This window comes from Herpailurus yagouaroundi, unplaced genomic scaffold (genome assembly GCF_014898765.1).
Source record: "Herpailurus yagouaroundi ecotype Mexico unplaced genomic scaffold, PumYag 196, whole genome shotgun sequence".
NCBI lineage: Eukaryota > Metazoa > Chordata > Mammalia > Carnivora > Felidae > Herpailurus > Herpailurus yagouaroundi.
Genome location: NW_024412427.1, coordinates 22,963,249 through 22,989,995, shown reverse-complemented (window position 1 = coordinate 22,989,995; position 26,747 = coordinate 22,963,249). Strand labels below are relative to the sequence as shown.

The 26,747-nt window shown below is 40.1% G+C and overlaps 1 protein-coding gene across 1 annotated transcript in view; it reads right to left on the bottom strand.

Annotated features, from left to right (window-relative positions):
* Window positions 1–26,747, bottom strand: part of SLX4IP (SLX4 interacting protein) — a 178,189-nt gene that overhangs the window by 130,473 nt on the left and 20,969 nt on the right. The window lies entirely within an intron of this gene.

Sequence of the window (26,747 nt, the reverse complement as noted above, 5' to 3'; positions counted from 1 at the left end):
CCTTGGGTTTTCAGCAAACCTGTTTCTTTCTGCCACCCAGGCTATCCAGTGAGCAGCTGGCTAACCAAGCAGGGTCAGAGGCAATAAGGCCCAGACCCAACCGTCAGCTCAAGGCTTCGTCCTGGCAGAGGCACCTCACAGCAGTCTCTGTTCAATCATCACTCATCCTGGTGCCTAAGTATTCTTGAGCCGAAAGATAATTGTCATATTGTCTATTTTCCATTATAAATTAATGACATCTGTAACAGTGAGTCATAAAAAACCTATCCAAAGAACTGTATTAAAAATTACATGGAACTGATTTCTCTAAATGGCCTCTTAAACACATACCCGCCCTTTCCCATTATGGCCTTTAGAATCCTGATCTACAGCTGGCCTTGGAAAATTGGGAATTAGGTTTTACTGCACAAGATCTAACAAGTTATTACAGTTCCAGAACATATTTGAGTAAATAAGAGCAGTAAGAGCAGAGCAGGATTAGACTAGATGCAGGGTTTGTTGTTACTGTCGTCGTTGTCGTCAACCCTCCAAGAGCTACTGCCTTAAGGAACAGTTTTTTTTTTATTTAAATATATTAAATTTATTGTCAAATTGGTTTCCATACAACACCCAGTGCTCATCCCAAAAGATGCCCTCTTCAATACCCATCACCCACCCTCCCCTCCCTCCCATCCCCCATCAGCCCTCAGTTTGAAGGAACAGTTTTCTACAGTACAGGACAGACAGTGTGCAGCTAAGAAAGGTCCAGAGGTTGCTCTAATGCAAACCTCTGTTTACTGAGTAGGACACCAACCCCAACACTGAGGTGAATCAAAATCAAATGATCAGGTGAACTATATCAGCACACTTAATTGTACCCTTCATTTGATTATTTGAAAGAAATAAAGTACATTTGAATGCGAAATGTTGGGCATCACTTTGTTCCAATAGGAGAAATTTTTTTCAGACTAGAAATCCTTTCAAAGGGCAATCTTTAAACTTTCTAAGAAACACTAGGGTTGAGTGTTTACTGTAACTAATTTGATTCTAAGCAACATTTAAAGGACTATTAATTATCGTAGAGTTTAACATTTTGCAAATAGGGACACTGAACTGCCTTGGTTATATCCTCTGTGTGATCAATTATCCAGGAAAGATGCGACAGTACTGAGTTATTTTATAAGTCCTGATTGCCTTTCCTATCAACATGCCGTCAACAAATTCATCCTAACCTTTGACTGAGACACTCACATCCATGTAAATCAGCCCCCTCAGCCTCATCTCTCCTCTGTATACAGAGATCACAGTTTTTACCGGGAACTAAAAACACAGGAAAGTGTCTGGTACACAAGTCCCGTCTTGGTCCCCGGCTCCCAAGCACAATGCAACACCTTCTCTTTTTCTCCAGAAGCATTTCATCGCTCCCTTGATCATTGTCTAACCACCCTGTGCAGTCCCTCATGTCTAAACTCCTCATTTGTGCCCTGCAAACACACCCTCAATGAATCTCTGCTTCCATGTTTCAAATAAAACCTCTTTGTTTTTATTTGCAAGACTGTTAGAATCCCTATGTAGGAAAATAAAAAAAAAAAATGAAAGAGTTGATCATTACTCCGCATAAGGTGCCAGAAAAAAAAAAGAAAGAAAATACAACAACCAAATGTACAAACCTTCTTAAATCTGTAAGCATCTTGCACATAAGAGAAGCAAAAAAATAGCCAAATTATCCACATGGTCCATCAATAACTTTAATAGTAAGTTTATAAATTTTAATGTAATCGTTTCTTGGCTCAAGAACCCAATAACTCCCCAGTGCCCAATGAAACAAACCCAATCTCTTCCCTTGTAGCCACTCTTTCCATCCAACTCCATTTTCCCAGTTCTTTCCTCTCCAACCAGAGTCGGTCCTATCTCCTGGATCCCCACAAAAACCATCTTCATTTATATGTTGTGCATATAGCCTTGTGCATATAGCCTTCCCAACTATACTCTCTGCTCTTACTCAGGGAAGTAGGGGGACCCATTTGGTTATCACTAACTCCCCAGGCTTATCTGAGCACTCCTAGTACCATCCTTCGCCTCTCTCAGGCACAACTCGGACAATGTGATCACTTGGGATTTATATGGGGCCTTGTGTTATCAGCTATCTTTTTCATACGCACATGGCTTAGGCTCCTAACTAGAATATACTTTATTGGAGGATAAGGACTCCATCTGACTCTTTCATTTACTCATGCATTAAATATTTACAGAACACCAGTAATATACAAAGGATCAGTGATATAAAAAGGAATTCATAAGACACAGTTCCTCCCTTAAAGACCTCACAATTTTAGTATGTCCCACAGTACCTAACAGTGACAAGCACACAGAAGTCTTTACCCATCTATCTGCTGGAAGGTTGACTGGTAGGAAGCTTGCCGTATCTCTTTTCACATCTAACTGATCACCAGAGTAATGAGCCCCCAATAAATACACCTTAGATAAGTGAACAAAGCTACCATTAAAATAAATGGACACTATATGCTAACTAATTTGGATGTAAATTTTAAAAAGTGAAAAATAAAACAAGATAAAAAAACAAAACAAAACAAAAATGTAAGTTATTTGTTAATTCCCTACCCACAACGTATCTATCTTTGTAATCTTGAGACCATCAAGATTTGACTACACTTGACACTACACAAATAAAAGACCATCTCACCATAAAATCTTTTTTGGAAAGCATCAGTTCATTTTTTTTCCCTCTTTTTGCTACTTGTTTCTTTTACAGTTGGGAAGTAATTAAAATCTAATTTACATTTTTGCAACATTTAGGTAGGACATTTTCACTTATATACCATCTGATCAATACTAGCAAGCAAGCATACTGTTTGCTACTGAAGCTAAAGAGAGCCAACTAACTCCACGATAATGATAAAACCATCTTTCTGGTTTTACTTATCCATTGTAGTTCATGTCCATGAAATTAATTAATAAACATGAACGATGAACGGTTGGGACTACTGAGTTATCACTGTCCTTAAAATTATTAATACCTCTAATTCTCAAAAAAAAAGCATACTGAACAAATATGCTTTTGTAAAACAGCTTTATTCTGGTTTGTGTATCATAAAATTTACCTGTTTTAAGTTGCCAGTTTGTAAGTTAGCAAATTTATATGGTTGTGCAACTGTCATCATAATTTAGCTTTAGAGTAATCATCCCAAAATATTCCCTCAGCCCATTTGCCTATTCCAGAAAACTTGCTTTTCTTTCCTTCTATTAAATATGGGAAATGGCCTTTTGAGAGGCAAAGTTAACAACAGAACATCCTCATGGAAGAAAACCCAGCCCTGCCCCACTCCTCCCCAACCAGGAATGAACTCTGACACAGGACCTCTAACAGAACCTCAGAAGGCAGCAGGATCCAGGTATAGTGATGTTAACTTCCTCACCCTGACTGAGCCTTCTTCCTCTAGATGGCCTCTAGAGCTATGTATAAGTGGACTGGCCAAAATACCCAGTCCTCAACCTTTAGCTTGAAGGGAAATCCAACTGGCATCAGAAACAAAGGGAAAAATATAAAAAAAGTCATTTACACTAATCAAAGCAAATAGAATGTGTGAACAGAGCCATAGAAAACCAAGATCGAAATAAATGGCATGGCTTTGGATTTCTATGAAAAGCACAATATAAAAAAGGAACAAATGAGGGTGCCTGGATGGCTCAGTCAGTTGAGAGTCCAACTCTTGATTTTGGCTCAGGTCATGACCCCAAGAGTCACAGGATTGAGCCCACTCTCTCTCTCCCTCTGCCTATCTCCCTGGTTTGTACTCTTTCTCTCTAAAATCTAAAACAAACAAACAAAGGAACAAAAGGCACATGCCAAACTTAATAGGAGAGATAATGTGAGAAACAGCAGAGTATCTAATTTTAAAGGAAACAAGGCAACTCAGGGCCAGGGAGAGAATTCATTAACTCAAGAACCCAAAGACAATCAAACAGAATTAAATGGCAATGAAGGTGTGATAGGCAGCACTAAGATGGTCCCCCAAAATCTTGTCTCTTAGTTTTTATGATCTTGTATATAATCCTTTTCTCTTGAGTGTGGGTTGGATTTAATGACTTCCTTCTAACAAAAAGAATGTGGCAGAGGTGATGATGTGATGTCACACTGAGGTGAAGTAACACAAAGGCTGTGGCTTCCATCTTGGGCACCCTCTCTTGCTCTCTCCGAGGAAACTCAGCTGCCTTATGGAGAGGGCCATGTGTTGAGAAACATGTCTCCAGCTAACAGTCAGTGAGCCCCTTGAGACATTCTGCCAATATCACATGAGTGCCCTTGGAAGATCTTCCCACAACTGAGCTGTCCCAGCTGACACAGTGATTGAAGCCTTGTGAGAAATCCTGAGCATGAGGCATCCAGCTAATCCATGCCTGTATTCCTGATCCCTAGAAATTGGGAGTGAGCAAGTGTTTATTGTTTTAAGCTGCTAATTTTGGGGGTCATTTGGTGAACGATAATAAGTAACATGGGGAAAATAAGGAAACAAATTAAGAAACAAAATCAATATTATTATGGAATAAATGAGTGAAAACAAAACAGACAAGAAATTGACAACCCTGGAAATTGATTTACTGACAATCAGGGTAATATGACTTGTATAATCATTTCAGATTAAAAAAATAAAAGAAACAAGGACATTAAAACAATTAGAGAAAGGGAATAAATATAGAAGGCAAGTGAAAATAATTTAATAGAAGCACCTATCCCCTAAGGAGACAACTTAAGAAATGGAATAGGCAAGATATGAGACAACTAAGAATAAGAGACAACAGAAGAGACAACATTAAGAATCTCTCTGAAATGAAAAATGAACAGAATAAACAAAAAAAGCACATGTTCCAGAAAAAAATTTTTTATAAGATGCGACAGTACTCTACACTGAGAGATATTTATGAAATCTTTCAGATATTTGAGAACAAAAAACAAGTCATCTGTACAGTGTGGGAATACTGGGCTGGCTTTACATTTCTTCAGATCAAAATTCAGTATCAGAAGACACTGGCGAAAGATTTGTTACCAGATTCTGAGGGAAAGAAAGTATGAGCAGGGCAGGGTGCCTGGGTGGCTCAGTCAGTTAAGTGTCAGACTCTTGGTGGATTTGAGCCCCACGTCAGACTCCACACTGATGACGCGGAGCCTGCCTAGGATTCTCTCTCTGCCTCTCTCTGTCTAAAATAAATAAACTTAGGGGCGCCTGGGTGGCGCAGTCGGTTAAGCGTCCGACTTCAGCCAGGTCACGATCTCGTGGTCCGTGAGTTCGAGCCCCGCGTCAGGCTCTGGGGTGATGGCTCGGAGCCTGGAGCCTGCTTCCGATTCTGTGTCTCCCTCTCTCTCTGCCCCTCCCCCGTTCATGCTCTGTCTCTCTCTGTCCCAAAAATAAATAAAAACGTTGAAAAAAAATTTTTAAAATAAATAAACTTAAAAAAAAAAAAAGAAAGAAAGAAGGTATGAGCCAAGGTAGCATTCAAATATGAAGGCAATAAGAGACATTCTTAAACATAAAAGAATTTGGATATGAAACACCAATAACCCTTTCTTGAGAAAAAGTGCTGTCCAACAGAACTTTCTGTAATACCTACACCAACCTACTGGCCACCCGTGGCTACTGAGCACCTGAAATGTGGCAAGACTGAAGAATTCAATTTTTAATTTTATGTAAATGTAAATTTAAAATCAGATAGTCACACACAGTTAGTGGCTACCTTACTGAACAGCACAGGACAAAAATGTGAATAAAACACATAAAAGTAACAACAGAAATTGGGAGGTGAGGAGAGAGGAGAAAGGAGAAAGGGAGAGACACTGTTGCCCTTTCTCAGAGCAAGCAGTCAATCCCTGCAGTATAAGACTGAAATTTAACTTTTAAAATATGAGTTCAGGTGCACCTGGGTGGCTCAGTCGGTTAAGTGTCAGACTTTAGCTCAGGTCATGATCTCGTGGTTCATGAGTTCAATCCCTGAATTGGGCTCTGCACTGACAGCCCAGAGCCTGGAGCCTGCTTCAGATTCTGTGTCTGTCTCTTTGATCCTCCCCAATTGTGGGCGCACGCACGCTCTCTCTCTCTCAAAAATAAATATTTTTAAAAATCATCTTTAAATAATAAAAAAAATGAGTTCAAAGGAGTCCCTGGGTGCCTCAGTAGGTTAAGTGTCCAAGTCTTGGTTTCAGCTCAAGTCACGGTGTCACAGTTCATAAGTTTGAGCCCTGTGTCAGGCTCTTCATTGTCAGTGTAGAGCCTGCTTGGGTTTTCTCTCTTTCCTTCTCTCTCTGCCCCTCCATGGTTAATGCTGTTTCTCTCTCTCAAAAAAAAATTTTAAAAAACTTTAAAATAAATAAACAAATAAAAATATCTTCGGGCCACCTGGGTGGCTCAGTTGGTTGAGCATATGACTTTTGGTTTCGGCTTGCGTCATGATCTCGAAGTTTGTGGTTTCGAGCCCTGCATTCAGCTCTGCACTGACAGCATGGGGCCTGCTTGGGATTCTCTCTCTCACTCTCTTTGCCTCCCCCTGCTCAAGCTCTCTCCCTCTCAAAATACATAAATAAAAATTTAAAAAAATGAGTTCAACCTCTTATTTACAAGCTATTTTAATCTTAAAGAAACCTTAGAAAATAAAATCTACATGAGAAGAACTCTAAGGTTCAACAATTCATTACATTTCAATTCAGCTTTTTTCCCTACTATTAAAGTAAAATTACATTTTCTGTTTTTAATTAAAATAACGGCTATAAGGGCGCCTGGGTGGCTCAGTCAGTTAAGCGTCTGACCTGGGCTCGGGTCATGCTCTCACAGTTTGTGGGTTTGAGCCCCACATCAGGCTCTGTGCTGGTAGCTCAGAGCCTGGAGCCTGCTTCAGATTGTGTGTGTGTGTGTGTGTGTGTGTGTGTCCCTCCCCTGCTCACACTGTCTGTCTCTGTCTCTCTCTCTCAAGAATGAATATACATTAAAAAAAAAAAACCTCTTTTTAATAAAATAAAATAATAGCTATAATATTCAATATTTAACAGAAGTATTTCTACCTTTTGCTGTAGTCATTCTATCTGTACATATATCTGCAGTATCCATCTGGAATGACATTCACCTCATGCTAACAAGAGTTGTTTCCAAAATCTGGAGTGATTTTCTTTTTCATGTTGGAATTCTTCATAATGAAAATGGGTCATTTTTTTTAATAAAACAAATCTGTTGCCTGCTTTTAAACAAAAGCTAATACTACATAATGTTAACAGTAACAGAATATGAATTTGAGTTGTGGGCATATGGAAACTTTTCTTGTTTTGATTTTCTGAAGGGAAAAAAGAAGCATGCAAAGAGTACAGAGGTTATATGACATTGGTTTTTATTCTGCATCCACACTAGCTGACTACCCAGATTGTCCCCAATCTGAGAGGCAGGTTTGTCATCTTGGGAAGAAGCCAATCACTCTGGCACACAGGTGGAACTCAATGATCCCACCCACTTCTCAAGGTTTCCCTAACTTCCTCCCCAAAACTAGGTCAGGACCTGAGCAGAGGCCTTAGTGGAGGGAGGACTGGCCAGCCTGTCCTTGGAATTCTAGCTCTTGGGCAGTTTTCTCTTGCTTTTACCTAACTACAGAGGCAACAAGCCTTCTGCTCTAGGACTGTCTCCTTCCCTCCCTCACCCCATCCATTTGGTAAGCCAAAGGAGCTCAACAATCTCTCCCTTGAGAGGGGCACCCACTTGAAGAAGGGCTTGGCAGAAGTGGCCTGCTTCAGCAAGGTTCTAAAAGGAGAACAGGACCTAAAACTGACCTTTAACGATAGTCTTCAATGCATCTTTTTCCCTACAAGTCCTTCCCTAAAAGACTTTTTTAAAGGGGAGGGCAATAAAGAACCAGCATCAGGAGCTGCAGGGTCCCCTCTTTAATAATTACATCTGCCCTGCCTATCTCCCAAGGTAGTGGTTTTACTGTGGCTAATAAAAGTTACAATACAGTTCATTAAACTTTAAAAATTATAAACCACATAAGTAGTCATATTATTACCAGACAAGGGCAATTCTAAACCAATCTCTTTACAAGACTGCACCTAGCAGGCTCTATCTTCTTCATCAAAGTATACAATTTTCAATAAGAGATAGCAGGCTTGACTTTACCATTCTGACTTTCAACCTGAGCAAATTCTTCAACCTCAATGCCCTTCACCTCTGTGACTGTCAACAGTAAAGTGCAGTTGGCAGTGTTGTGAGAATTCAGTAGGTTAATATGTGAAAAACATCCAGTTCAGCAGGTAGTCAGTAAACGGTAGTATCCTTCTTTTGCTGTCACAAAAGCTTTTAAGTATTTATTTTTGAAAGAGAGCATAAGCGCGAGTATAAGGAGGTGTGGAAAGGGGGACAGAGGATCCAAAGCAGGCTCCGTGCTGACAGCAGAGAGCCCAGTGCAGGGTTTGAACTCACAAACCGTAAGAACATGACCTGAACCGAAGTCTGAGCCGACTGAGCAACCCAGGTGACCCTATCACAAAAGCTTTTAAAAGAGAGCTTGTAACAAAAAAGCCCACCCACCACAACACACTGGAACTTTACACATTAAGCTGCTGAAATGAAATACCTGAAGAGGGTAAGAGTAGCCTACAAAATTTTAAATTTGTTCTGCTTCCCAGCTGTATCTTTAACTTGATTACTAATAGCTAAGACTTCCTTAGTGAATCTTACTAATTGCCAGGCACTGGGTTAGATATTTTTTATATAACACTGCTGTAAAAGCTGACACATTATCCCTATGTTGTAGAAAAGGAATCAGGATCCCACAGGTAGGGGGCACATGGGTGGCTCAGTCAGTTGAGCGCTGAGCGTCTGACTTTGGCTCAGGCCACAATCTCACAATTTGGTTGATGAGTTCGAGCTCATGTCGGGCTCTCTGCTGTCAGCGCAGAGCCCGCTTCGGATCCTCTGTCCCCTTCTCTCTCTGTTGCTCTTCCACTGATCTCTCTCCTTCTCTCTCCATCTCAAAATAAATAAACTTAAAAAAAAAACATCCCACAGGTAGGAAAAGCAATGAGGTCCACGTCACTATTATGCAATACTCCAATAAGAATTCCCTTCAAAGTAAAATCAGAAATCTAAGGAATACTGGTATCTTCAGAACCCAGGTAACCAAAATCAACAGTTTTAGTGTCTGCTTTTGTCATGGGCTATCCACAATAACACCCTAATAAGATCTGTTATACTTGTAATATTTCTTAGAACTTAAACTGAAAACTGAAGGAAAGAACAAAGGATCTTTTGATTTGGGGGAGAATTATTAACAGTGCTGAAATTTGGAAAATTCGGTGTAAACACACGAGTGTTAATGTCACATGGTACCGCTCACTTTTTTTTAAACCAGCCTTCAACTTGCCTATTACTTAATTTAAAACTGTCAACAATGTTGAAGATGGGTGATGGGTACATTAATGTTCATTATACTCCTCTCCTTTGGTAGTTTTAAATTTTATTCCATAAAAAGTTCTTTAAGGTCTACACACACACATACCCCACACACTCCTCCCTGACTCCTGCAGTGAAAAAGACTGATTCATGTGAATTTTACACAAGACACCCTCTCTGGATCATTTTAATTTTTCCTAAGAATAAACAGTCTAGTTACCAACCCAGTGAGGGGGCAGCCGCTCAGGAATGCACTGTCATGGCAGATGGAGAATCAGTCATTGTGGGAAGTGAAACAGACTCAGGCAGCATTGGAAATGATGCAGCAACATCTGATTCCATCAGGCCATCTTTAAAAAAACATTTCATCAGCTGTTAAAAGACTTTGCACAGTGTCTAGAAGCACAACTTGGTGACAATTAAAAATACTCAAGCTACAATTCAGTTTGTGTTGTTTCACACACTGGAGGAAGTATAAATGGAATGCTGAGTCAAAATCAAACATGCAGACTCAGAGCTGAGTCTTTGGAAAGTATTCAGTGTTTTGGAGTTTAAGATTTTAGGACAGATGCATGCTACTGAAGGTTGGGTCCTCTCCTGACTCACAGGGTCATCTGTAGAGCAGACATTCAGAAATTTTAGTAGACTGACATCCTCTTTGATACTTTCCTTGATTGTTGCAATATTTTGGTTTAATTACCATAACATATAAATACTGTGGGATATGAACAACCTTAAAACACCTCAACATGCATACCAACAATAAGGCAAGTTGCAAACTGTAAGTAAAGCCCTAATTATGATCATCCTCATCCCCAGTAACTAAGAGAACCTTCTCAAGGGCCAGATTATTCCAGCTACCTCCCAGATGCCCCTGAGGCCTCTTACAAACCTTTGAAAACTCATTATTATGTTCTGTAAGAAGGCCTGTCTATAAGACTGCTAAGGAGAAACTTTATGGTGAAGTCTCTAAATCATAAAATACAACTGCATAACTTTTGAGGTACTCTGTGCCCCTTTTTCTAACAACCACCATACCCAAGGGTAGGTACAGGCATGGACAGCCACATATGTACTAAGTGACACTGCCCCTGTCCCAGTCATTGGAGCAAAGATGGACACCTACCGAAACTCACCTCCACAAGTTGTAAAATATATCCCTTGAGAGGTGAGGGGCCACCATGTTCTATAATGTGCATAGGGGAGCAGAAAGATACCAGCAGAGGGAGAATGACAAAGAAGACACAGAGATGATGGGTTTGCTTGTCAAAGAAAGGCCCATGGGGGAGCTACCTGGAAGCAGGCCCATGGGCAGTGGAAGCTTCTCCAGGCCTTTACAAAGCTCAATGTTGGGATACTCTGAGGCCCTTCTGCTCCCTTATCATAAAGTAAGGACCCTTTTTCAGCTCTGGTAGTCTGCCAGCTTTGTTTCTTCTTCCAATGAACCTTGACTATCATCAGTCCAATAGAGTCCTTATTCTCTAAATAAGGTACAAAATTCTCTTGAGCAACTTTTCAGATCTTCATCTTCTGCTCTATAGGGATTCAGAGCTCCTCTGCAAAGGAGCTGGACTACATCAGTGCTCCTCAATGTGTTTTAAGCCCCCCTCCCCGCCATTCAATTCTGTGCAGAACCTCAATACATTAAACCGATAGGAACTCGGCCACTCAGCTGGAGCAGGAACAGGGATCCACCTCAGGCCCTCCCTGGAATGCAGCGTTTCCAGGAAACACTGCTGAAAACCCCAAGCAGAATGCTCTATGGGGCCCCTGGCTCTGCCTGAATATTTCATCCTCCGATCAAACAGCAGCTTAAAAGGGGCCACTCCACACGTCGCCCGAGAGAAGGCAAAAGACAAGAGGATGAGCACCAAGCCAGAACCAGTAAGTGCAAGCAAGGCAAACTGCCAATCACCGGCCAAGGCCTGAACCCAAGGCTTCCTTAGGGAAAGCAATCACTCCCAGTCCTAGAAGGAGGCGCCAGAAGGAAGCTGACAGCTCAGCGGTCAGACAGTGACATCCCAAAGAACACCCATGCCTCTGAATCAGCAAGCCCCAAAGACAAATAAACTGCTTTTCACTTTGGGATATGGCTTAAACGTAGTGGTAAGGAGGAGAAAAGAGGAAGTGAACAGGCAGCAGGCTGAGGTATAGAGGCTCCAGGCCCCAGCCCAGGCCCCCACAGCCTAGCTGGCCTTCCTTTTGGGGTTAACCATGATCCTATGTGACCACAAATGGAAACAAAAAAAAGAAAAAAAAAAGCCTCCACAGAGACTTTTGTTTAAGGACATCGAGATCTAAAATGAAGAAAGCAAGCAGACCTAGAGAGAGAATGGCTCTTGAAAGCAAACTCCGGAGTTCAGACATTGCCCGGGGACTCATTAAATGGTATTAATGACTCCCACAAACACTAGGGCTTTGAACATATTTGCATAACTATGTTATATGATTTCTCAACATCACTTTGAGGAATATCTTCTTCAGAATTATGAGCTTTTGTAAGAAGTACCTTGAGACATTGCTTAAACAAGCCTTCATTTACTTAACAACATGAAATACTGCTAGACCGACAGACCATCTGCAAAACTTTAAAAAGGACTAATAAGAACTCTGGCTTCTTTAAGAAGTGCAAAATAAGTTGCTTCATGAAATACCCTGGAAGAAAAAATTAATCAAAATGATTACTTTTATGATGATGATGATAATATTATAATGTCTAATATTATTAAAAATGACCTTTATATTAATCATTTCATTTAACCCTCACAATAACACTATGATGAAAATACACACCATAATTAGTGCATAAGATGCTAATACTGCTGATCCAAGGAACACACTCTGAGAACCAGTGCTTTAGAGAACAGTCTTTCTCTCCTCTTACTCCCCTGAGTCTATGAGCTTTTAGGCCCATTTCACATGACAGTGGAAGCATGTGACCCAGTTCACCTACAGGTCCTGGCCCATGGGTGAGGTAGTATCACAGTCCAAAACAGCGAGACAGAATGCTGGCCACCCCAAAGGGTTTTTTCTTTCTTCTAGACAAAAGATACTAGAAATGCCAAACAAGTCAGCTCTTCACAGACCAAAATACATGTTCAAATTAGTTCTTTTTAAGCATGTTTCCTAAATAGCAACAGTGTTCTAGGGATAATTCATAATACCAATACAGGTAAACAAACTGAATCATCTTGTTTGGACTCCTGATCTCACAAAAATACCTTTACCACCAACAAAATGTGATTAAATACCTGAACATCTTCGTATTAGAATAAACAATAGGACCTGCGATTAATGTCTTCAATTACTACTGACTTTGAAAAAGGCCCCTATCAGGTAACATGGAAGAAAAAGAATGCTAACATTTTCTGAGTGATGACTCTGTGCTAAGATGGACAATTATCCCAAAAGGGAGTTTCTGTTAACGCTATTTAATTAACAGATGAATACAAAAGCTCAGAAAGAACAAGTCATTTCCAAAGTGCAGGTCAATGTTAAGGCCCTGAATCAAACTCCGGCCTTTTTGTCTCCAAAGCCTAAATTCTTTCCACTATAACGTATGCAGAAAATTCCTCAAATAAAAATTTATAGAATCATAAAAATGTAGGGCAAGCAGGTCCTTAGAGACTCCCTAATTCAACACTTCATTTAAGAGATAAGAGAACTATTGGGCACCAGGTGGGTGGCTCAGTCGGTTGAGCCTCCAACTTTGGCTCAGGTCATAACCATACAGTTTGTGAGTTCAAGCCCTGCATCAGGCTCACTGCTGTCAGCGCAGAACCTACTTTGGATACTTTGTCCCCCCTCTCTGTCCATCCCTCGCTCATACTCACTGTCTCAAAAATTAGCAAACATTGAAAAAAAGAGAGAGATTAGAGAACTGTGGTAAAAAAAAATCTCTGAAGATGGCCACTAACAATTCCTTACCTCCTCTGTATAAGCTCACCACTCCTTCCATCAAGAGGCAGAGTCTATTTCCTCTCCTGACCTTGTGAATAGCTGACCAATGAAATATGGTGGAAGAAACAGTTTTCTACTTCCAGACACAGCCCTTAGGAAGCCTAGCAGTTTCCACTGGCATGATCCCCAGGGAAGTCAGCTGCCATGCCATAAGGGAGCTCAAGCTAGACTACTGAACGATGAGACATCCTGTGAACAAAGAGAGGCATCAGGGAGGAAAACCAAACATGTGACCAAAACCTCCTTGAGATTTCCAGCCTAGTCTGTATCTGAATGCACCCAAGACAGTGACCCCAACCAATGTCATGTAAAGCAGAAAATCTGCCTGGCTAGATTTTCTGACCCATGGGATCACGAAGTTTGGAGCTGGCTGGTTACACAGCTACAGATAACTGGGGAAAAAAAAAAAAAAAAAGAGGTTAACTGACCTGTCCAAAGTCAGGAATACCAAGGACTAACATCGAAACCCCCTGACTTCTAGCCCCGGCAACCTGTCAGTGTAGTCCATCATGTAAATGGACACACAAACAGGATACCGAACGGAATGACTGAACTATGGCTTTGCTATGACTTCCCATCAAAACAAATCTGAATACAATCACTGAACAGAAGTTGCCCGCAGTTTCACCTTACACAGTTTCAGTTACCTGCAGTCACCCAAAGTCAGGAAGCAGATGATCCTTCTTCTGACAACATGTAGTAACTTAAGCCCAATAGTAGCTTAGTGCTACATCTCTCACCTCACTTCATCTCATCATGTAGACACTTTATCATCTCACATCATCGTGAGAAGAACGAGTACAGTACAAGAAGATATTCTGAGAAAGACCACGTTCATATAACTTTTATTAGTTATTGTTATAACGGTTCTATTTTATTATTGTTCTCTCTTACTGTGCCTAATTTATAAATTTAACATAGGTATGTAAGTATAGCAAAACACAGTGTATATATAGGGTTCAGTACTATCTGCAGTTTCATGCATCCACTGGGGGTCTTGGAATGTATTACGAGGGGTAAAGGGGGACTACGGCACTCATTTGTTCACAACTCAGCTAAGCAGGACACTCTGATCTCTGTGCTCTACGACCTACTGCTATTTACGGTCTAACACAATCATTTCTCAATGCAAATCCTCCTGAGAATACGGAAGGGTGATCATCAGCCTTGTCTGTATCACTAGTGCCTAACCCAGGGTCTTGCAGGCCAGGATAAATGACAGTTTTCTAAGTGACACCTCACATACGAAAAGAATTAGACTAGTCCTCATTCCAAAGAACTATGAGACCAGGAACAAGTAAGATGCTGAGGCCAAGTCCTTCTACTATTGTACAGATTGTTACTGTTAAATAATCACCGAGGGCCATGACATTCATAAAATGTTATTTTCTCAAACACTTTCACGGCATTGTCTTTTATTATAAATCTGATACTCACAAGAAACCCTGTCAGACATATAGTGCTATTATTCCTATCTTAGAGTTGAAGAATGGTCAGAGAGGTAACAGGATTCACTGCAAGTCATCCAATTTTCACAAGTGAAACCACAATGTGAATTCAGGAAACCTGATTAAATGTCTGATGCTAATTTCACCTTCCAGAATCCTTTCCTCAAGTACCTAATGATCTAAATTTCACGAAGTACTACAAAAGAACCTAAAGCAACATGCATAGACTATAGACAATCAAAGAAATTTAGAACTAGACATGACCTCAATATTATCCACAACATATAGTGAATTTTCAAGTAATAAGAACTGGGATGTTAGGTCTAGCATATATGCCTTGCCAGCACCTATAGGGCACACCTCTGTGAAACAAATGGCGTAACATTCTTTTACATCTCAGACTACACTTGCAAAATACAGTGCATGCCTGTGTGAGTATGTAGGGTCACCATGAAAAACTCATTACTTGATGTTTCATGTAGTCTTACTGTCACATGCTACTCACATGTGACAAAGTGATATATGCAGTGGCCTAGCTTCCTATATTACTTAATCATGGGCATTCCAAGACATTACTACAAGAGGAGCTTTTAAAGGACAAGAAGTGAATGCTGTACATTCTTCCATCATATGGTTGACTAGACCACTGCACACACAGCTCTTTCAGTGGGATGTCCTTCACATGGAATCCCCAGGGGTTGTAGAATGCAAGAACACTCTGTAGTCCCCACTCTACCTCTTGACTCCTCAACCATGCATCCCCAAAATGAATGGTGGTGGTAACAATAAGGAAAGGGGAGTAGGAAAAGCAGGAAGTATAATAACACCATGAATTCAAGGACTTGTACCAGTCCCAACCAAACCCCCCAGCCTTTACTACTGGGACCAGAGCTGGGCAGGGCTCCCAAAGCCTTCCAAGGATAAAGAGAGGGGATCCTCACTCTCAACACATCACTTCCAGTTCCTGAATCTGGAAAGGAAGCACACTAGAGAAAAGTCTTGTGTCACTCTAAGAATGTTTTCTCTGAGGCCACGTTGGATAGTTTGGGTTGCTGTGGCTGTTTTCTACTGTTCCAGTTAATGGTGGTGTTTCCTGGTGAGGACAATTATAAGACAGAGCAAACTAAATATCCACAGGCATAACAGGCTCTGGATGAGAGCATGCACACGCCCCCGGGCAAACAAATACAGGCCTTTAGGATGTCATGACAATTTAGGAATGAGCCAGTGATTTTAAAAGCACTTTAATTGCTGTGTTTCCTTGAATCACAATGTCTACAGATGCACACACTTAACAAAACACAGAACAATGATGCCCTCTACAGCCTTCAGAGAGAATCCAAGGAACTTTCCGAGTTCTTGCATCTGGTGCTAGATCCTGACTTCACTTTTCTATCCAGAATTATTTTCTTTTACTAGAATAACATACAAAGTATATGCTTTGTATGTATGTTGGAAAAATTAAAGTATCAAGGTGCTAAACTAAGGTGCTAATCAAAATAAAATACAATAATGTCCAAACAATTAACATTATACTATACTGAAATAATTTACTTTCCTAAAAGACATACAGAAGCAAACTCCACACTGTCATTTTAGCTATTAACAGAGGCTATTACTTAAAATATTTCCAAAGTGGAACTGTGGACTCCTAAATGGAGAAATAGGTCAAGATGAAATTTTTTAAAGAAAAGAAATATACCACAAATTGAGTATTACAACATTCCCTGTCTGGAACTGAAAAAAAAACAAAACAAAAAAAAAAAACACTGGTAAGAAATAATTCTAAGCTCGAGTGACTTCCCTGTTCTCCATGAACCACGAGGAAAGAAACTTCTTATCTTTGTAATAAGGAAAGTGAGGGGTTATTGAGCACCTCTGAAATATTCCAGATTACTCAAGACCTGTGTGCATACAAAAGAAGTAGAGCAAAAGTCCTTCTTCTCAGGAAATGTGGCTGGGATAGTATGTTGTAAAACCATGTGTGAACACATATATAAACAATTGGAGAACATATAGAAAACATAAGCTGCACACAGCAAAGGAACAAAGTGAGAGGATAATCAATGTGAGAAAAGTCTAGATTGTGTGTCAAAGGAAAAAGGAGTCATTAATCAAGCCTGAACAAGCTGATAGAGACTAAGGAAGAAAAGGTAAGAGAGAACAAGAAGAGAGAAAACCACAGGCTAGGTCACTGCAGGAAATGAGAAGGCATCAGTTTCAGAGGAATAGGTGGGCCACGTTCCCAAGTTCCAAGATAAAAACATGGGTCAAAGTTAACGAGGAAGAGAGAATAGTTATAAGAGTGCCTTAAATCTAGCCGGAGAGTTCAGATCAGATCTGATTAAACAGAAGGAATTACTCTGATCACTTAAGCAAGGAAGTAACATGATGAAAATGGTGTTAAGAAAACATTATCCTGGAACTTGTCTAGATAAACTGGGATGGCAAGACAGGAAAGGCATAGAGATCATCCAGAGACTAAGGTAGAAATAGAAACCACAAGGATCATAAAGGCTGAATTTGCAAGAAAAGAAGACAGAAGCAGCAAGTCCAAGATACTCTGCAGAGGGTGGATGTGTTATACAGGATACCAGGAATAAAGGACGAGGAGATATCATAACTGGACACGTCTGGGATGTGTGAGGGTAGTGTCATGGACATTCAAACCAAAAGCCAGTTCAGAAGAAAACTATGACAAACTGAATTCTTAGTCTGAGGTTTTAGGGATCAGTGTAGGCAGAGATTTGATGGAGGCAGGTGGAAAGTTGAAATCGAAAGGAGGATGAGAAGCCAGGGCAGTACTTAAGCACTTTCTAATCATCCAAAAAAAAAAGAAGAAGAAGAAGAAGAAGAAGAAGAAGAAGAAGAAGAAGAAGAAGAAGAATAGATGATCTTACACACACAGGAAGGGATTGGAAAAATAAAGCCCAGAAACTGGGTGTCTGGCCAGAAAGAGAACACTTGGAAAAGGAAGTTTCATTTCAAGTCCAACAAGAACCCTGTTTCAAAGACATCAACACACAGAGCAAATGCCCTATTGAATGAGAAGGAACCGAAGAGCTTTAAGCCTGAGGCAGACTTAACTGGGTGACTATTGGTGAACTCTGAATTTTATGTCAAGTCTATCAAGCAATCAGGACATGTTTAGTTGTGACCACAGTTTCCTGCATGGCCAGTGTAACAGAACAGATAATATGCAACGGGGGAAAAAGAGCAGCCTACTTTAGTTGGAGCATGTCATCTACCACTAGGCAAACGCTTACTGGCTCTATGTCTTGAAAACTTAAAGCTCTCGCAAGGAATTGACAGAATTAAGAAGAAACTGGAAGGTGAAGAGCTTAAGTAGTGGAGAAGAAATACAAAGGTACTTCTTTTTACCTTGAGAAGTTTCACAGAGACCAATGCCTTTCTAAAAACATTCCCAGGAATAAAGGTTACACACTCCTCCTTCAAATTCATTTCTAATAAAGAATGTAACCATTTAAAACTTCTGTGATTAGGACACTTGAGTTTTATTCTTTCTTAAAATTTAGTATAAGATTCATTACCTAGAACTCAACTGGTATGAAAACATTTGTATAAATCTTTTTTTTTCAATGTAATACACAAAATCAAAGCACCAGCTTCCAAATCAGTGGTGATGACAAAGTCAATACCACATTCTCCTTTAGGTAGACTAAAAAGCCTAGGACACAGAATTGAAGTGGTTCACTGAGGCAAGCCAGCAAGACAAAAGCCCATTTGCTATTCAACTTTCTCTCTTTCTCTAGAAGTTCAAAGAGCTCCTCTTCACTTTTACTTTTATTACAAAGAGGAAATTACTGTCAATTCTTGGACACATTTCTCTTTTTGTGGTTGTTCTAAGGAATGCAGAGACTAAGGTTAACTGAAATTCAGAGCAGTGCATAAAACTATAAAAGCTACAAAGGAATAGAAAGAAAAACATAGATAGTAAAGATGCAGGGAGATTTTTTTAAAAAGTAAAATCTCTCCTCTACTCCTAAACGTTAACAAAATCCTAAACTTGTTACTTTAGATATAGAAAACGACTCAGTCTTCCTGCCCCAAAACTCCAGCTCCCCACCCTCTCCAGAATTAAAAAGTAGACAAATATCAACAGCAGAAGTAAAAGCTTTAAGTCTCCTGGAGTGGGTGGGAAGGAGGAGGAGGGGGTCATTACACATTCTCTGTGAAAGAAGACAAAGCCAGATCCACATTCCAGGGAAATCTGTCTGGTCCGAGTTTTTCCTTAAATACAGATTGGCCTGTCACTAAGCCAAGCTCTGTAATCTTCCCAGGCTGCCACTGCTAGGGAAGCCAGGAATCCCTTCTAATTAATCAAGCCCTCCCAACAAAAATTTTCCCACCCACAATAAAGTAGATTGGGGGGAGGGGAAGCAGCAGAGCAAGCTTTGTAGCCAAAAGAATTCTAGACTTTGGTGTAATACCTAACTAATCCAAGAAAACAGATGCAGGAAGCAGAGGAAATGATCTACAAACAGAGACAGACAATGAAGTAGGAACCTTTCAAAGTACTGCTTTGCTGGAACCCAAGCTAAAGATTTTAAATCCTAAGATGTAATTATTATCAGGAGTGAGGCCTGGCAACATACTTTTAAAAATACCTTTAAAGCAGGGGGTAGACCCATAAATTTTTCAGAAGCAAATACCATGTATACTGATTTGACACTTTTACCCATAATTTGTTATTCAAATTTATTTTCTTCTTACTAAAGCTTTGTGTTTTTATGGATAAAAGCCCACGATTAATACAGTTTGTGTCCATGTCTATTTCTCGTTTCCACTTGCAAAGGAAACGGCCTTGCCTTGGCTTGCCAATTTATCCACCCTTGCAGCCAGTTTAAACCAAGGTAACTTCATTGAAAGCTCACTCTGACAAGAAGCAAAGAGGTGGGGGCATATAAGGATGCATGAATTGAGACCCATGGTGTCCAACACAGCTGCTACTAGCCATGTGTGCTTCCTGAACACTTGAATTGTGGCTAGCAGGAATTGAGATGTGCTCTAAGAGACATATTTATACAGAAAGACAGACAGACAGATATTTCAGACTTTGCAGGCAATGATGTCTTTGTTGCAACTATTCAACTCTACCACTGTAGCATAAAAGCAGCCAGAGACAATATGTAAACAAATGGGAGTGGCTGCATTCCAATAAAACTTTATTTACAAAAACAAGCAGCTAACCTGTGAGATGAAATTTGCTGACCCCTGGCCCCTAAACAATGTATAATTTTGGAAATTCTAAAATACTGAGGTGGGTGCAGAGCTAGAATTAAGATCACTAAGCAGCCTTGGGAAGACATGTCAGCTGTCACCACTACACACAAATTAGAAAGGAGTCCTGGAAGTATAGGACTTATCTCCCTGCCACAGGTTGCAGTGACCAACAAGTCAAGAGACCTTGAAAGCTCTGGTTCCAAGGGCTCTCATCTCATTCACTATTGCCATTTCCTGGAATTCTGGCCTAGGAGACAATTAAAAGAAAGAGTTCAAGAACAGAGACACAATGATTTAACAAATAATAAAAATAATAAGAGCTCTATTATACGCAGGGAGGTCAGAAGAGTTTTCTTTTTTCTTCAGTTGAAGAAGGATAAGCTGTTTGCATGGATAATTAATACCATTCCAGGGAAAGTCTCAGAATAAACAACTAAGGTGCAAGGGGCAAACTATTTGGTATTCATTGGGTGTTCTATTACTTTAGAAACCATGCTCTATCCAAGTATTTTTCAACCCAGAAAGCCACAAGTACATACATATATATGAAAATTTGTTTAATTCCTTTTAAATTTTACTCACTCAATTATGGATTATGGTAATGCATCTACACAGATTACAACTACTTATCAAACAGAGGCCTCTTCTGCCCTAACTTCTCACTACCTTTCCCCAGCTCTCACTCACCAGGAGCAGCCACACTGAAAGCAGATATTTGATCTGGTATGTACTATCATATTTCTAAATACTATGTTATTACTATCAATTTCTCATTATTTCAGCTTCACATATTTTCTATTGAAAAGGACAGTGCTTACAACCCACCACCCACACATGTCCTTCCCCAGCCTTCCAACATTTGGAGTTCACAACGTATGGAATGTACCCTTGGTTCGAAGCTGAGCCATGTAGTGTACTGTGCTCACTTTCCTATCTTGCATAACTTTTCATTCGCTTAGCTAAGAGCTGCATCGTTTTTTTTGTTTGTTTAGCTTCCCGTATTCTTATCACTAAATCATAGCCACACTCTCTGACAGACCTAAAAAAACTCCTCTCTGTACCCTCAAATATGTGAGGTGTTTCAGCCTTTCCTTTCTTGTTGGAGATCTCTTTCGTGGAACCCTATATCCTGTGCCAATCCAACTGACTGCTTTCTAGGCAGAACACACTGCTGATCCTATGGGATTCACTTCACCTGCAAGACTGCCTGTTTCCCAGACCCTCTGTCTCACTCTTGCTCTGTTTACTCCCTCATTTTGGAAAATCCTTCCTAAAACAGAGCACACTCGAAGGAAATTGTTTTAGACTCTGCATCTCTGAAAATGCCTCTGTTCTGCCTTGCCTGTCAGAATGGCTAAAATCAAAAACACAAGAAACAAGGAGTGTTGGCATGGATGTGAAGAAAAAGAAACCCTCATGCTCTGCCGGTAGGGATGCAACTGGCAGGACCACTGTGGAAAACGGTATGGAGGTTCCCCAAACAATTAAAAATAGAATTGCCATATGATCCAGAAATTCTACTACTAGGAATTTACCTAAATAAGAGGAAAACACTATTTGTAAACATTAGATTATCATTTAATAACTAGTAAAAAAAAAAAATTAGATTTTTATAACAAAATTAAAAAACCTGCTCTAAGTGACATATATAATTCAGTGCATCTGACAACCATCACATTTTTCAAGTGCTTATGGAATATTTTCCTAAATAGCGGAATTATGCTAAACAACAAAATGATTATTAGAAAATTCTCGGGATGCCTGGGTGGTTCAGTTGATTAAGTGTTCAACTTTTGATTTCAGCTCAGGTCATAATCTCAAGGCTCAGGGTCATGATCTCATACTTCCTGATAGAGCCCAGAGTAGGGCTCCACACTGACAGCAGGGAGCCTACTTGGGATTCTCTCTCTCCCTCTGTCTCTCTCTGACCCTCCCCAACTTGCACACAGGCACACTCTCAAAATAAACTTAAAAACAAAAAAACTCCCAAATACTTAGAAACTATATAATATATATTTTAATAACCCAATGATCAAAAATTAAATCACAGAAAGAATTAGAAAATATGTTTATTTGAAAAACAAAATTCCTTCTTTAACTGCATCTCTAACAAAACAAGGATACAATTAAACTAGTAAACATTTAGAGAGAAAAATTTATAGCTTTAAGTAAATACATTAGAAAAGGTTCATGATTTAAGCTTTCACCTTAAATTGGAGAAAGCACATTTGCTCAAAAAGAATAAAATAAGAAAGAATTCCAAAAAACAGAAAACAAGTACACTACAGGAAAAAGAAAATCAAAGCCAAAAGATGGTTCTCTGTCTGAGAAGCCTAGTAAATAAATAAACCCCTAACAATACTAATAATCCCTCCTTTGGAAATGCAAATCAAAACCAAGTATCACCTCACACCTACTAGAATGGCTACTATCAACAAGACCAAGAGAAAGGAATGCTGGTGGGACTGTGGAGAAAGGGGAACCCTGGCTGGTGCATGACTGGTGGGAATGCAAACTGGTGTAACCATTATGGAAAACAGTATGCAGGTTCCTCAAAAAACTAAAACTTCAACTACTTTGTGATCTAACCGGTCCATTTCTGGGTATATATGCAAAGGAAATGAAATCACTATCTCAAAGAACTATCTGCACCCCATGTTTGCTGCAGCATTATTCACAATGGGAATTGTGACAACCTAACAACCTAAATGTCCATCAATGAATGAATGAATAAAGAAAATGTGGCATAAATACACAATGGAATACGATTTAGCCGCTTAAAAAAAAGGAAATCCTGTTTGTGAGAAATGGACAGACTTTGAGGGCATTATGCTAAGTGAAATAAGTCAGAGAAAGACAAATCACGTATGCTCTCACTTATATATAGAATCTAAAAACATCAAACTCATAGAAACACAGAACAGAATGGTGGTTGTCAGGGGCCAAGTAGTGGGGAAAACAGAAAGATGTTGGTCAAAAGGTTAAACTTCCAGTTATAAGATGAATGGGTTCTGGGGATCTAATGTGACAACAGTTAACAATACTGTATTGTATACTTGAAAGTTGCTACCAGAGTAAAGCTTTAATGTTCTTACATAAGAACAACAAAATGGTAATTATGTGAGGTAAAGGATGTGTCAACTAACTTTTTTGTGGTAAAACATTTCACCACATATCAAATCACTGCCTTATATACCTTAAGCTTACACAATGTTGTATGTCAGTAATATCTCAATAAAGCAGGAAGGAGAAAAAAAATCACCCCTTTGGAAGGTTCAAGCCTGCTGGTCAGAATGTGTGGGAGCCATGATAGTTGAGAGCTGGTATCCTAATGCCCAAAAAGGAAAAAAGAGAAAGGAGGGATGGGAAGAAACTCATTCCAGTTAAGCTCAGAGCTGTTAAGAACTTCAACTTTCAGTTCTTTGCACAATGCTTGACACATAAATAAGTACTGGATTTGTAGATATCCCCATATATTAATACTCTGGTTCACAATGGGTCAGTTTGTCCATAATTTCTTGGAGCAGGAACTATTCAGCAGAGCTTTCGCCTTCATTCTCTTGATAAACTGTGACCTTCATGAAAATGCAACTAAAAAAAAAAAAGAAAATCACTGCCTGCAGACCAAGGAAGCAACATGGAAGCTTGCCATCAATCCAGGGCTTCAATAGGGGGAAGGGAAGGGAAAACAGCAAGGAAAATACTGGAAAATACTCAAAACACCAACCTCGTGCCAGACTCCATTGTGGGTTGCAAAGTTGTACTACCCACAAGGTGGTGGAATCCCAAGCCATGAAATTAATACAAAGCCTGGTCCAAAACCACTGAAATGCCAGTGGCTCCAGCAGAAGTAAATTTGGAAGTGCTCAGCTGCACTACAGGGCTCATAGGTCCTTCCACCGTGTGTGTGTGCGCACATGCGCACGCATGCACGTGCACACGGACCATGTGCAGGATGTGACTGAAAATGAGCAATTAAAAAGTACACACATGAACACTGATCACCAATTTATTCCGCACTTAGTATATAATAGTGGAAGTGACAGAATAATCTAAAAGAGGCTGAAATAAATTACTTTAAAATTATAGGGGCGCCTGGGTGGCACAGTCGGTTAAGCGTCCGACTTCAGCCAGGTCACGATCTCGCGCTCTGTGAGTTCGAGCCCCGCATCAGGCTCTGGGCTGATGGCTCAGAGCCTGGAGCCTGTTTCCGATTCTGTGTCTCCCTCTCTCTCTGCTCCTCCCCCGTTCATGCTCTGTCTCTCTCTGTCCCAAAAATAAATAAACGTTGAAAAAAAAATTTTAAATTATAAAGAAGATAAAAGGAGGATACAGAAACACATTTTTAAAATAGCACAAGTATATATACATATATAAAAAAAGAACTGGTATAATTTGAATTAAAAAAAAAATAACCAGGGCACCTGGGTGGCTCAGTAGTTGGTTAACCATCTGACTTCAGCTCAGGTCATGATCTCACAGCTCCTGAGTTAAGTCCCATGTTGGGCTCTGTGCTGACAGCTCAGAGCCTAAAGCCTGCTTTGGATTCTGTGTCTCCATCTTGCTCTGCCCCTCCCCAACTCGGGCTCTGTCTGTCTCTCTGTGTCTCTCTCTCTCTCAAAAATAAACAAAGATTAAAAAAATTAAAATAAAATAAATAACCAAACACAAATTCTCATCTGAAAAATGTAGTCACTAAAAATAAACAAGTTAAAGAGTAGATTAAATACAGATTAAGTAGCAAAGTAAATACAGATGAGAAGATTTTAATGAACTGGAAGAGGTCCAATAAAAAGCACTCTGGGGGCACCTGGGTGGCTTAGTCAGTGAAGTGTCCAACTCTTGATTTGGGCTCAGGTCATGATCTCACAGTTCGTGGGTTTGAGACCCGCATTGGGCTACACACGCTCACAGCATGGAGCCTGCTTGGGATTCTTTTTCCCTCTCTCTCTGCCCCACCCCCATCCCTCTGTCTCTCAGAATAAATAAATAAACTTTAAAAAAAAGAAAAGAAAAAAGCACTCTGAACACAACGTAGGGACACAGAGACAAACAATAAAAGGCAAATGGCCAAGCAGCACTCATACAAGCCTACCAGAGCAGCATTTGTCGGAATGGACAATGCCTCCCAAACCACATAAATAACAAGCCTAAGCTTCAGACTTCATAATGAGATTGTAAAACCTCAAAGACAAAAATAAAATCTAAAGAGGACCCAGAAAGAAAAAATTTGATAACCAAGAAAGAAATCACAATGAGGCAGACAGCAGACTTCTGTAGTGGCTAGTTTCCACAGATGAACCCCCACAATTCTTCCTTTCTCTATGAGCATATGCTGCTTCTTGCATCAAAAGCTGCTACTATCCTTGGGCTGGGCCCTTTGGGTGTGCTGACCAACGGAATACAGCATAAGTGCCACCTGAGACTTTTGAGCCCAGGCCTTCAAAGAACTGTTAAATTATACTTCTGTCTTCTAGAAACTCTTGCTCTGGGACACCATCCCTCAAAACTCAGCCACCATGCTAGTTGGTGCCCAAGCCACACAGAGTAGCCATGTGAATGAGAATGAAGGGCAGCAATTAACAGCCCCAGGTGAGAGCCCAACCACGGTATCAGCTGACAGCAATGTGAGTACATAATGCTTGATGTTCCAGCTGAACGGAGTCCCCAGATAACTGCAGCCCCAGCCATCATCAAAAAGAGAAATGACCCAAATGATACTGGGCAACCTGGAATAGTAAGAATGAAATGGCTTGTGTTTTAAGCCACTAAGTTATAAGGTGGTTTTAAATATCAGTCAGTATCTACAGTGTTTCTCAGTTGCAATAACAGATTCCAGAAGACAATGGCAAAATATCTCCCAAGTGCTGAGGACAAATAATGCTCAACCTAGATTTCTATAACCAACTTTCTAGAGTTAAGACAAAAAATACATTCTTAGACAAACAGGGAAAGTTCACCACTTAACAATCTCTCATAAAAAGAAATACTACAGAACACATAGATACAAGAAATAATTGTAAGCAGTGAAATGTATAAATATGTTGTAAATCTAATAAGCCATGACCTGATAAAAATAATATATAATTACAATATTAAGTAGTATCTGACCTGGCTAACTACTGTAATTTGTCTGTTCTGGTGTTTTTGTTTTTAAGTTTATTTATTTATTTTGCGAGAGAGAATGTACGTGCGCTGGAGGGGCAGAGAGAATCCCAAGCAGGCTCTGCACTGTCAGCACAGAGCCTGTTGTGAGGTTTGAACTCACGAACCGTGACATCATGACCTGAGCTGAAATCAAGAGTCAGATGCTTAACCGACTGAGTCACCCACATGCCCCTGTTTTGGTGTTTTGAATGCACTAAATGTAACACTAGTATAGAAAAGATGTCCTAAACAGCCAACACAGGTGAAGGCATCTCAGAGACCTTATACTATCACTTCTTCCCCTCTCCTTCCCTACCACCCCTCACACACGGTTCCCTCATCCCCCCACACTTGAGGTCTCAGCCCCAGCCATCAAGAGAGACAGAAGAGAAACTTACAAAAATAAAACAACACAGAACGGCCAGGCAAGAGACCTCTGTACAGGCATTCACCCACCTGCAGCATTTGCTGCCTACCTCTTTATTTTCATCTGCTTTGTCATAATCAAAAATCATGTCACAGATATACA